This window comes from Etheostoma spectabile, unplaced genomic scaffold (assembly GCF_008692095.1).
Source record: "Etheostoma spectabile isolate EspeVRDwgs_2016 unplaced genomic scaffold, UIUC_Espe_1.0 scaffold272, whole genome shotgun sequence".
Taxonomy (NCBI): domain Eukaryota; kingdom Metazoa; phylum Chordata; class Actinopteri; order Perciformes; family Percidae; genus Etheostoma; species Etheostoma spectabile.
In genome coordinates this window covers 1,894,163-1,907,966 of record NW_022605576.1, presented here as the reverse complement: position 1 = coordinate 1,907,966, position 13,804 = coordinate 1,894,163, and the positions used below count along the sequence as shown (strand labels likewise).

Below are 13,804 nucleotides of genomic sequence, written 5' to 3'. Positions count from 1 at the left end.
AAACAACGTCAACAACGTAAAGGAAAACATTTCTTATTTAGTCTTTAGTGCATCACTAACAGGCAAGATGCCGGTTCTAATTAATGTTTAGAATAGACTGGTCTGTTCAGGCCAGTGCGTCTCTGTTAAAAAAAAGTTGTCTCTCCTTTGTCCACAGTCCATCTCTGTAACAGTTGTCTCACTTTGCACAGGCATATCTGTAACAGTTGTATCTCCTTTGTCCTCAGGGCATCTCTGTAAAAGTTGTCTCTCCTTTCGCCAAAGTGCGTCTCTGTAACAGCGTCTCTCTTTGTCCACAGTGCCTGAAAACCAAGGATGTAAGGATTGATGTCCATGGGAGCTTTGCCCAGCTGCTGAGCGAGATCAACAAGGCTGATGCTCCGTATGCCTCAGTGTTGCCAACAGGCCTGTACGGGGCGCAAGCAGTAATACAAGTTGTTGAGGGGTGCGGTTTAGCATGTGTTCTGCCTCTTCATGCAGTACAGTAGTTGTACTCATGGGATATTTAAGCTCTGTAAGAAGGAAGGATGAATGAGGGAGTGGAGGAGTAAAACATGTGATGGTGAGGAATGATTCCTGGTTGTAGTGACTTTAAGTCCACTAACAGCAAAGTTAAGTGATTAATATGTTTGGGGTGATCCAGAATAGTAAATGTGTTTTCTGCTGGTCCAGGATTTATTAGAAAAAACAAGAATCACTAAACGACGAGCTGGAGACTGTGGACTCAAGAGTGGCTCAGAGGCGCCAGATCACCATCACACAGTGGGTGCAGGAGCAGAACAGAGTGGATAATACTAGAGGGCGGATTGGGATTGGGTCACGCAAACTGGGATAACAAGACCACGCAGCGCTATAGATCAACACAATAACATTCGGGGTGTGACGGGACATCGATATGGGACGATTATTCGACTCAATCATCAGCATTGCAATGTTATCAATACAAAAGTGAACGAATGATACATAATTCTCATCTTTAAGTGATAAAAAGTGTGATGACACTACATAATATACAACAACACACATGGAAACAGCAGGGAAACCACACTTCAGATTGCTTTCAGTTGTGTGACATTAATTTAATTTATTGGACAGGAAAGTAAAAGTACACATTAGTTACAATAGAAATAAAACGTGACTCAGTTTAACACCTTGGTTTTTCCGGCAGGTCCCTGTTCTGCATGAAAACACAAATACAGGACACTGCAAACAAGACTTTGGACACTTAAATGACCAATCAATGGGCAACTGTAGAGAGTGACATTGCTTTAAGTATGGTGATTTTGCTTTCAGCAAACAGTAAGGATCTGGGGGACCAGGGACCCGTGGAACAGACTGAGAAGGCTGGTGCCTGGTTAATGCCCTCGTACTTCAAAAGTGACTGGAACGAGAAGTTTGGCAGCGGGACCACACACGATGCTCACTTCAGACTAACAAGGTAACACCGCCTCAAAGAAATGGAACTGGACTGTTGTTCAATATCGCTTTTCTCGGCTAACGACTACTCAAAGTAGCTTTGACATATACAGGAAAAGTGCACACACATTTACACACGATGGGCAGTGGAGCAAACCAACTCGATGACCAGGAAACGCTTGTAGCACGGAGCCACAGCTGCCAGTAGGAAAAGCATTCAATGCTGACTAACGCTGATGACAAAGTCAGCTAACGTCACTAAATATTAAAGTGCTCATATTTGCTTTTTAGTGTTTTCCCTTCTTTTAGTGGGTTGTATATCTTTGTGTGCATGTTATAGGTTACAAAGTGAAAACCCAACATCCACCCCAAAGGGTTATTACCTTCCAACAGGAACCTGGTCACAAACGGATCAAGCAGCTCGACTGTAAGTCCAGGCCTTTACTATTCAGAGGACAAAAGGGTCACGTTGTAACACACGTCATAATGCCATAGCTGTAGCGTGGCACCCCTCTATGAGCAAACGAAAGTTAGCAGTCTTACTGAGCAGTGCGACTCACAACAAAGAATTATTTCGATAAATAAAGGGCAGATGTTCCTCGGGAGCTAAACCATAGACTAAACACACCGGGTGAAGAAGAGGAGCTGCCGCCAATGTGCAGTAAACAAAATATGCTGTGTTTTCTAAAAATTTAAACAAATTTAAATCCAATATGAACGCAACAGGAGCCATACATGAGAACTTTAATAAAACGTTCCTTGTTCAGAAATTAGATGAGGTATGTTTGGAGAGTGATAAGCATTTTAGCCAAGTAGAGAAGATGAAAGATCTTACCGTAAGAGTAAACAAATGACTAATGATGGAGGCAGCTGTAGAGCACAAATCTGGTTCTGCAAGGTTTAATTATAGCCATGCAGCCACTTCCATTTGTTGTGCAGCAGCTTCAAGCTTCCATATCCCCTGGCGGCTGTTTCAGATGGACACCAAGTCGGGTGGGATTTGATGCACTGAAAGCCACTGGTTTCCTTTGTTCCACAAACCCTAAAGCCAAATGCAAAGGTCATGATGCAATTTAAATATACTAATCACACATACGTGTGTAACTGACTCGGCAACTATTAAACTAAATAATTTCATACCCTTTTGTTAAAATCATTTATGGAAATGCCATGGAAGTAATGATTCAACGGCGTAGGATTGGATGGTTGGTTATGATCCATTTTTCGTAAGTAACTGAAAACTCACCATCGAATGTTTATTGGTGCAAGCCTCCACAGACTATTTTGTTAATACACAAAATAACTCAACCATTGTCAGACTTGTGTTGGGGGTGTGTGTGTGTGTGTGTGTGTGTGTGTGTGTGTGTGTGTGTGGTACTGTAATGTTTTTCAAACCCTCTGCTGGAAGGTCCTAGAGAGGCTTACAAAGGGAAGGAGCGCAGCAGGATCATTTTTTACCAATGAGATGAGGACAGTACTACAGGTCTAGAGAAGGTAAGACACACACCACACAACAGGAAACCCACATAACAGACAAAACTCAACTGATTCGTGTCCACCCCAGATGGAGAAGAGCCAGCTGACCTAATGAGAATCACTGGAGGGGACTCGTCCAACATGAGGGATAATGTGAGGTCAGGTGGGGCTGCTCGTTAAGCGGAGGGAAGTCGTATGACTGAAGAACGTACTGGGCAGCCCCCTATGGGCATGGTGGCTGACTGCGACGAAGAAAAGTGTGACTTCTCTGGTGGACATGTAAGATATTCATAACCATTTACAGACCGTCAGCTGAAACCTGATCAAGTTAAGCCAGAGGTTCCCCTAATCAGTTTACTCTATCTGTGTAGCTGAGACTCCATTATATTATAGGAGTCATTGTGTTCTTCTCTGTGTGAACAGGCCTGTCTACTGCCAACGAAATGGTAGTGTCAAAAGTCGTCCACAAGGCTTTTGTGGAGGTCAACGAGGAGGGAACGGAGGACTGCTGCTGCCTGGTGTTGGGTGATGATGTGTGTTCCATGTCATGCGTAAACCCGCCATGTCATCGCCGACCACCCTGCCTCTTCTTCATACGACAAACACCCTCCATGAGCGTCTCTGTGCGGGCCGATACTGCTCCCGGCGTGAGCAATTCATCGTTAGAGTAGTGGTCTCAACTGATCAATACATAAAGTAGTATAAATAATCTGAGAATCACAGGCCCTAGAGTTTTTAGAACCAGTCCCAGTTTCCCGTCCGATGTTGTCGACACCAGATGATGATGAAGAAACTGCGGCGTTGAAGCAACGCCAAAACGGGGCTTCTTGTTTGCATCCCTTTTACATCTTCTGTTCATAAGAACTCAGCTTTTGTATTCTCATCTTTTGCCATGAATCTCATTCCTTGTTCTTGTTTTTCTTTAGGCATGGCCCTCTTTGCTCTCTCCCTCCGTACCCTAGTTAGTCTATACCAGTAAAGTCTAGTTGATCTTATATAAACCTTACACCTTGAAAGAATTTGCTTAAGCACAGTTTCTACTATGTCTTTTTTTCACCTGCCAGACGTTCAACTGTACCAGATGAATGTATGGACACGATTGAAGATTCTTGCACTTTATACAGAACATGCATTTTCAGCCTTAATATATTCAGTTAACCAATGAGATAATGTGATTGAAATCCACAATGTCAGGAAAGATATGATCTTGGAAATATAATCAACAAAGTGCAGTTATTTGTAATTGGACAAATATGCATAAATGAATTTAGACTATAGTAAAAGAGGTCTACATGGAAGGTTTGAACTGGGTTTGAATCCAGGACATTTGTAGGGTATGTTTATGGAATAAAAGTGTGCTGCACCAAATATTGGTTGTCACATTTATTTTTAAAATTTAACATTTCTCAGACTGTGTGATACTTATGATAACCTTACAGTTTGATCTGCAAAGAAAAGTAGTGGGATTACTAATAAACACGACATTGTGGAATTGTTATAGTCCAGGTGTTATCAAAAGGTTACATTATAGTGTTCAGGGTAACAGAACAACTGTAGAGTAGAATGCTTTAATCAATACTATAGAGGGGGAGCCAACAAGTATAATGACTTGGGATATGAGCTTTAGGTCACATAAGGAAACATTTGCATGTAAAAAAAAATGCGGAAAATCCCGGCTTGATGTGTTAGAGTTTGCACTCTACATAGCTGATAACCAGCGTAGGCATTACTACGCCATTGGACGTGTAGGATGTGAAAATAGGAAACAGAAGGGGATTTGGTTGTGCATACACAAAGGGTATATACGGTTGATGTTAGTACAATATAAATGCATTCCTACTCCAACTTAGTCAGAAGAGATGCTAATGACATGTACGTTTGTGCCTCAGTCGAAAAGAAGGAAAAAGACCATCGAAAGATTTCATTTTACAAAGACATTAGCCAGAATTGGTTCTGATAGGAGCATAACAGTCCAATTTTTATAGTTTTGGGTGAATAGGAAATGTTAAAAAACGCTGAAAAATGTCGGTTTAGGACTAATTTCAAATCTAGTCCAAAATCCTGTTATCATCCTTCCTCTGGGTTGTTGTGATGCATTAGTAGATTAACTTCCAGCAACTGAGGAAGAAGTTTGAGCAGCTATATATGGGAATATAGAGCTATAGATCGTTCAACCAAAGCTAATTACAGGAACGTAGAACACAGGTATACTCACCACTCTACCCAAGAACGCCCTAAAGTTTAGGAGCTGAAGAGTTACAGGGAACTGTGGTCAGAGGAACTAATAATCCACAATCCAGTCGGAACACAAGAAAAAAACGGAACTTTATGTTGTAGGAAACTGCAAAAAATCCTCCGGCTGTTCACGCGGCTATTAGAGCAAACCCTTGCAGAAGAAAAAGGTGTAGCTATTAAACAGATGGGTGAAAGAAAACGATCCTGAGACTGATGTCTGGCTGGGGCACAGTTTACTTCCACACATAAGATAGTATTAAGAAGGAGCCAAGATCATTTATCCGTTTATATGTTGCTAATATACTAAGCCTGACTAAATTGTTGGGGAAGAAATTAATAAAGTAATGCTTGGATAGTTTGGCAGCGCTTACAACTAGAACAACAGAGCAATCATGAGACAAGATCCCAATGTTTATGTAAAGAATGTACGATACGGAAGTAAAGGTTTGCTTTGTGTGGGTCCTGTCGTGTAGGTGTAGATGGAAACATGATGTGAATAGCGGCAAAAACTGAGGGCAAAGCGAGTTATAAGCATTCAAATGGAAATGGTCCCTATGGCAAGAATATTTGGACCTAAATGACACAGGAAGACATCTACGTAACATTCAAAGACTGCGCGCAGACAATATATGAAAGGAGCAATTTTTACACGGCTCAGGGTAGGGACATACGGGCTAAATAAAACACTCCACACAATAAGCAAACGAAGGATTAGAGGGGCTCTGGAAAGGACAAAGGAAGAAAACTGAGTTAGCATTGAAGAGAAGCTAAAATAGCTTACGGTAGGAACATGAGAATTGCGAGATTGCAGCATGGGGACTGTTTGCCCACGGATGGGGGCGTCACGCATTTAACAGGATGGATTTCTTGTTTTGAGAAGGAAATCACCTTTATACCCAAGAAAGCCACAGAAAGTCTTTCTCTGGAAGTAGAGAGCGTATCACTCTAGTTGGGACGGTGGATGTGTGATCATTTAGATTGGAGTGGAAAATGACATGGCCTCTTATGAATAGAGTAATGTGACAGTAAAACTTTGTGTATGTACGTAGGTCAAGTATAATGTATATTTAGCACTTAAGTAATAAAGTAGCCACTTTAGTCTTGCTAGTCCAAAATAGCCACAGACCCAGCAGGACTTATCTAAAAACCACCATGTTTCCAGAGAAACCACTTCAGTCAATTTGAAATGTGCGGTCTTATATATAGAATATACTATATATAGATATATATATATGAAGAATGGGAAATGTTGAAATAAATGTGAAATAGGTAACAAGGGAGTGTTGTCATGAGTTACAAAGGGAAACACATACACTGTTATACCGTATGGTCAGGAACACAGTAATCTACTCCAAACAAACTCGCTGGTGCTAATGCAGTCGCTGTGGTGGTGCCATGAGGACGAAGAAAAATGTTAGGAACGCTACTCCGGGATAACTCACTAGTAGTTGAGGTTTATTTAAAAACCGAAATCGCTTAACTAACAAAACATGACAATATTACCCATATTTAATGGCATAGCTATATGGTTTATCCTGTTGGTCGAAGACTGAGCCCCCGTCGATACATAAGGCCCCCTAAACCTGAACCCATACCATCCTAATCAGCATTTATGCGATTGATTTTTTTCGCAAGCGTGTCAGGAGCAGGACGTTGCACTCCCGATGTGAGTCGCGCATGCGCCACTGTGCAACGCGTGAAGATGTGACGTTGCGCCATGCGTAACTTTGCGGACAAGCAGAACGAGACACAACGAGAGGTTTCGGTAATGTCCTTACAGTAAAAAAATGGGGACCTACGGTACGAAGTTCAGTCACTGCGGCTACAAAGTAGCGTCACATCAACAGTACTGTCATTTATGGCGTTTGGAGCTAAATCGCCACAGAGCAATAAAAAAACATTAATAGCTAACCGGTTTTGAACTGACTGGTAGCTTGAGCCTCAAGCTAGCAAATCCACACAACAACAAAGGCTGTGCTTGACTGGCGTTTTGAAGCTAACGTTAGCAACCCGTAGTAGCTAAAAAACGTTTTTGAAATGATTTCTAGCTTCTTTTATTAGTTGTTATGAAGAAAGTGTATTATTTCATGGTGTCACAAAATTTCACTAATGTTACGCTGTAACATCTGAGGTGCGCGACTCAAAGGGGCACTCGACTCACATCAGGGAGTGGACCGCTGTATCCGAGAATGTGTAATCGCGTTAGGGTTAGGCGTAGGCGGACTTGGATGTATTAAGAGAAGGACAGGCAGGAATCAGCTTGATTCAGAAAGAAGGCGTCTGTGAACGGAATGACCCGCTATATTACGCCGAGGAGCACAGCGAAGTCGGTGAGTAGAGGATGGTTCATTCATTTGTGATAAATTGATTCTTAGATTACATATTAGTGGTGTGTAACGCAGTAAGGTTAAACGACCAGCCTAGAAGCACATTTATCAAGCCCATGTAAACCGCTCCAACGAGGCAGCTAATGTTCAAACATTATGTAATTAGGTTGGGTAGGTGGACAATTGTGATGAAATCTATACTGCTAAGTCTATTTATGTTTACAGAAACTAACGGCTAAGTCTTACTGGTTCAGAAATTGTCTCCAAAAATCTCAGCATTTTTACATTCAGAGGCTGTTTCAGAGATAATTGTAAATACCAATATTTCATGGAGTTTGGCCCAATGAGAGCGTGAGACACCAGTCAGATTAAATAACATTGTTGTACGTCTGTAATAATGATGCTCTGTCTCTTCTCTGTGTGTCAGACCCGGATGGCCGTCTCCAACAATATCTCCACAAGGTCCAACACCACCTTCTCTCTGGCTTTGCTACGCAAGTTCGGAGAGTGACGGACCAAGACGGCAAACATCTTACCCCTTTCAGCCTCTCTTCAGGCCTGGCTATGGTGATGCTGGGGGCGAGGCAACACAGAACCCAGATGTCAGAGGTATAACACACAAAACACACACACACACACACCACAATACACACACACACAACAACTAGGGCTGCAGAATTAATCACACCACTCATCAAAATTGCAATAGAATAGGCAATATACAAATCGCAGGGAAGTCTAATACAAAGGGTGACATGTTGTTTCGTTGTGTAAACTTCTAGAATAAATAATAGGAATATAAAAGCTGAACTTCTGACTTCTGTTACATATTGTTGTTCATCTTAAACCCAAATATCTTTAGTAACAACAAAAAACAAGGAATTTGCTTATTGCCGTTCCAATACGTTTTAGAGGGGACTGTATGTCTAGCCTCGTGATTATCAGTAATAGAATGGAACAGAATAAGAAGTGACTGACACTTTCCACATGAGGAGAATGAAAGCTTCACACCGTGGCGGTCTTTGCACCGAACGAAACAACAGAAGGCTTTGACGAAGAAATAATCTAAGAAAATCAGGTAAAGGTAGTGGAAAGTTCAGGTGGGAGTTACAAGGTTGTAAAACAAGAACATGTTGCCACCATTATTCTAAAGGAATCTCTAAGCAAAGCAAAACCTAGATGAGGGTGGAGTGGAAGATGTGGGGGGGAGGATAACTCTACAATGCACCGTTTCCCACAAGAACAACTCCAGTTCATTCGGAAAGATAATATTGTGAAAGATTAAACAGAAATGTCGAGCGTGCTGCGTCCTGTAGTTACTCACATCATGGACATCATGAATGCCATACATAGCAGGAGCACACGAATCTCAACAAGTAAAGGAAAACATTCTTATTAGTCTTTAGTCTCATCACTTAACAGGCAAGAGCCCGGTTTCTTTTTTTTTTCCTAATTCCTGTTTAGAATAGACTGGTGTGTCAGTGTCAGGCGTTTCGTACGTTGTCGCCCTTTGTACAAGTTCATCTCTGGTAACAGTGGTCTCTCCTTTGGCCACAGTGCATTCAGGCAAATTTGTCTTACTTTGTCCATCAGTGCATATCTGTAAAAGTTGTTCTCGCTTTGTAAAAGTGCATCTCTGTACGTTGTCTTCCTTTGTCACACTGCATCTCTGTACCAGATGTTTCCTTGTCCACAGTGCCTGAACAACCAAGCGATTCAGATAGTGATGTCCATGTTAGCTTTTATTCGCCACATGCCTGTAGCGCGCTAGAAACATAGGCGTATGCTTCCCGTATGCACGTCAGTGTTGACTCAATCTAGGCTGATCGGGTATGCGGTCCTGACCAGTTTTGTTGAGGTTGTGGTTTAGAAGTGTGTGCTAGGCATCTTCATGTAGTTACAGTATGTGTTGTGGAGTCATGGGAATTTAAGCTCTGTCAGAAGAGAGATGAATGGGAGTTCAGTTGGAGAGTAAGACATTTCGTGTTGTGCTGTCCATTGATACTTTGTTAGGCTTTCAGACACTAATAAGTTTAGAAATGACCTCTAATGTGTGTTAGCTGATCAGAATGGTAGATGCTGTTTTTGATGGTTCCAGGATTCTTAGAAAAAACATAATTCCAACACAACGCAGCGAGTGGAAGACTTGTTGGACCTTCAAGGTTGGCTCAGAGGCCGCCGACCAAGCTAAAAGCTGGGGTGCAGGAGCAAGCAGACTCAAGGTGGAGCATATAAGCGGGCTGCATTGGGATTGGGCACGCAAATCTGGGGATAACAGTCCCACGAAGCGCTCTAGCTCAAACACACTAACATTAGGGGGGAACGGTAAATCGATCCTGGACAGCTAAGTCGACTTCATCATCAGCATTTCATGGTTCATACAAAGTGAAAAGAATTGATAAATATTCATCTTTAAGTGTAAAAAAGTGTGATGACACGACTAATAATACAACCAACACACATGGAAACACAGTAGGAAACACACTTCAGACTTGTTTAAGTTGTGTGACTTGAATTTAAGTTATTGGACCAGGAAGTTAAAAGTAACATTAGTTAACATAGACGAAAACGTGACTCAGTTTAACAACGGGTTTCAGGAGGTGCCCTGTTCTGCAGAAACCAACACCGACCACTGCCAACAAGCTTGACACTACATGACAATCAATGGGCAAACGCGTTAAGAAAAGAGTGAACATTGCTTTACTTATGTGTCGATTTTGTGCCAGATAAAATCAGGATTGCTGGCCCAGGGACACGTGGCAGCTGAGCAGGATGGGTGTGGTAATGCCTGTACTTCATAAGTGACTGGAACGAGAAGTTTGAGCAGCGTGACACACACGATGCTCACTGTCAGATAACAGGTACCACCGCTCAAAGAAATGGAAATGGCTGTGTTATATAGCGCTTCTCGTCCTTAAAGATACTCAAAAGTAGCTTTTACATAGTACAGGGAACCGTTCACACCCATTTACACCACTATGGTTGAGATGGAGCCACCAACCTTCGATTACAGGGAACGCTGTAGAACTGAGCCACAGCTGCACCTGTAGGAAGAATTAAAAAAAACACAAAAAAAAAAAAAGACTGACTAACGCTGACTGACAAAAGTCAGCTAACGTCAATTTCTAAAATTACTTAAAGTGCTCGATTTCTGCTTTTTGGTGTTTTCCTTCTGTTAGGCGTGTTGTAATTTTGTGTGAAGGTATAGGGTTACAAAGTGAAAAAAGCCCAACATCACCCAAAGGGTTTACCATCTCAACATGGAACCCTGGCACACCGCCAAGCAGCTCGACTGTAGTCCAGCCTTTACTTAAGAGGCAAACAGTTGTCACTTTGTACAAACGTCATAATGCTCACTAGTGCTAGCGTGGCACCTCCCCATACTGAGCAAATGAAAGTTAGTAATTTCTAGGGCCAGTGCGGACTCCCAAACAAAGCTAAATATAGTGAGAGTCTCACTCTGGAGCTAAAACAAGACCTAAACCACACAGGGTTGCGTTAGAGGAGCTGCAGCAATTGTGCTAGTACAACAAAATATATGGTGTTTCTAAAATTAAACAAATTTAAATCCAATATGAACCTGCAAATGAGCTAACATGACACTTTAACTAAAAGCTTGCAGAAATTCGCTGAGGTACTTTTTGGAGGAGTGAGGTGATACGCATTTTAGCCACTAGCAGAAGATGAAGATCAACTTAAGAGGTAACAAAATAATGAGGAGGCAGCTGGGTAAGGCAGAACTCTGGTTCTGCAGGTTAATTATTAGCCTGCACGCCACCTCCAGTTGGTGTGCAAGCAGATTCAAAGTTCAATGATCCCTCGGCTGCTGTTTTCAGAATGAAATGACCACAAGCGCCTGAGCGATGGATGCACCTGAAAGCCCTGGGTTCCTTTTTCCAACAACCTAAAGCCAACTGCAAGGTTAATGAGCAATTTAATTAAATACTCACACTACAAGTGTGGTAAACTGATAGGCAAATATTAAACCGAATCATTTCATAACCTTTGTAAAAATCATTTATTGACATGCCTGGAAGTGATGAGTAAAGGAGTCAAGGATTGGAGGTTTGGTTAGGACTATTTTTCCGTACGTAACTGAAACTAATCACCCAGCGATGGTGATATGTGCAGCCATCTCACAGATATTTTGTAATACACAAAATAACAAACAGTTGTCAGCGTGTGTTGGTGTTCGCTGTGTGGTGTGTGTGTGTTGTGTGGTGTTTACTGTTATGTTTTTCACCCTCTGTGGACGGTCCTTAGAGCTGTCTACAAAGGGAAGGGGCTCAGCATGCCATATTTTTACCCAATGAGATAGAGGACAGTACTACAGGTCTGGAGAAGGTCAGACACCACACACACACACACCACACAGAAACCACATAAACGACAAACTACTAGGTGATTCGTGTCCACCCCAGCTGGAGAAGCAGTGACCTATGAGAACTTCCTGGGTGACTCGTCCAGACATGAGGAGATTGTTGAGGTCCGTTGGGGCTGCCTCGGTTCAATGATGGAGGAGTAGTATGCATGAAGAACGTCCTGGTCCGCATGGGCATGGGTGGATGCCTCTTCGCGCCACGAGAAAAGGTGTTGACTTCTGGTAGGACATGTCAGAGTTATTTCAAACCATTAAAGAACAGTCAGTGAAAACCCCCCGTCAAGTTACCAGAGGGATTGTTCCCTAATCAGTTGACTCTATTTCCATGTTGTAGCTGAGCACCTCCATATATTATGGACGTCATTGTTCTCTATTGTGTGACAGGGCATGGTCCTTGCCAACGACTGGTAGTGTCAAAACGTCCACACGGCTTTTGTGGAGGTCAACGAGGAGGGAACGGAGGCTGCTGCGCCAAGGTGTGGATGATGTTGTGTTCCATGTCCCTGCGTAAAAACCCGCCATGTTCATCGCAGAACCCCTTCTCCTGATCATCGAATAACCCCTCCATGAAGCTCTCGTTGTGGGATACTGATCCCTGAGTGGCAATACATCGTAGAAGTAGTGTTCCAACTTACAATCCATAAAGTAAAAAGTATAATACTTGAGAATCACAAGCCTAGAGTTTTAGAACCAGTCCCAGTTTCCGGCTATGTGTTCGACACCAGATTGATGACAAGTAGAAACGGCCGGCGGGAACGAAACGGGGCTTCGGTTTGCATCACTTCTTACTCGTTCATCCTGAACCTCAGCTTCTTTGTATTCGCATCTTTTGGCACATGATTCCTCCTATGTTCTGTTTTCTTTATGCATGGCCCTCTTTGCTTGCCTTCTCCCTACATAGTAGCTATACAGTACAGTCTCGTTATTATTCTTAAACCACACCCTTTGAAAGAATTTGCCATTAATCACAGTGTCTCCTCTGTCTTTTTGTTCATGCCAGAGTCAACTGTACAGATAATGTATGACGATGGCCGATTCTCCTGCTTCCACTTTCTACCGAAATGCATTTCGCCTTTAATATATGCATTACCAAAAGAGCATATGTGATGAAATCACAAGTCAGAAGATATGAGTTGGAAAATATCAACAAAGGCAGTTATTTGTAATGCTACCCACTATGGCATACATGCCTTTGCCTATAGAAAAAGAGTTACATGAAAGGTTTGAAGGGTTTAAGGCCAGGACTGTTTAGTGTAGCTCTATGCATTACATAGGAATAAAAGTTTTGTGGTTCCCAAATATTGTGTCCCATTATTTCAAAACATTATTTTTTTTGGAACTTTTCTCCGACCTGTGTGATAATATGGAAACCTCAGTTTGATCGACATGACTTGGGAAATGTTAATACTCACGACAAGCATGAAGCTTTAATAGTAGTATATTAATGATAGGCACATAGGCACATTTTGCAATGTAACAAACGGGGGAATAAATCCAGGCTTGCTGGGGTTAGACAAAGGTTGGAATGCCAAACGCCAATAAAAGTAGGAAGAAGAACCTTCCTAGTGGGGAAAGTAATATAAAAAACATCGCCATATTAAGGGAACAGCGTCATATACCCACAATAAGTACGTCATGAGTTCAAGCTTAGAGGAGAGGAACCGACCCTTTGGCATGTATTCAGCCCCCCACCCCCTCCTTCGTCGAAGACACTGCCGACAGTCCAGATGGGGGCTGGGGGGGGGGGGAGGCCGCGATCATTTTTACGGAGGGGCTTGACTCGTTTGCAGGGCCGGTCTGGCGTCTTGTCCTTTCATGAAAGTACCGCTTCCTGGGACCCGGGCCTTGTGTACTCATGGGAATATTTAAGCTCTGTAAGAAGGAAGGATGAATGAGGGAGTGGAGAGTAAACATTGTGATTGTGAGAATGATCTCCTTGTTGTAGTGACTTTAAGTTCCACTAACTAAA

At 42.4% G+C, this 13,804-nt stretch overlaps 1 long non-coding RNA gene and 1 pseudogene across 1 annotated transcript in view; both read left to right on the top strand.

The window, feature by feature from the left end:
- Positions 1-13,804, top strand: part of LOC116685838 (leukocyte elastase inhibitor-like) — a 47,632-nt pseudogene that overhangs the window by 15,984 nt on the left and 17,844 nt on the right.
- The window catches only part of LOC116685839 (uncharacterized), a 28,064-nt gene continuing 18,335 nt past the window's right edge, over positions 4,076-13,804 (top strand). The window contains exon 1 of the long non-coding RNA XR_004331060.1: positions 4,076-4,124. This is a non-coding gene — a long non-coding RNA (uncharacterized LOC116685839). The remainder of the gene's footprint in view (positions 4,125-13,804) is intronic.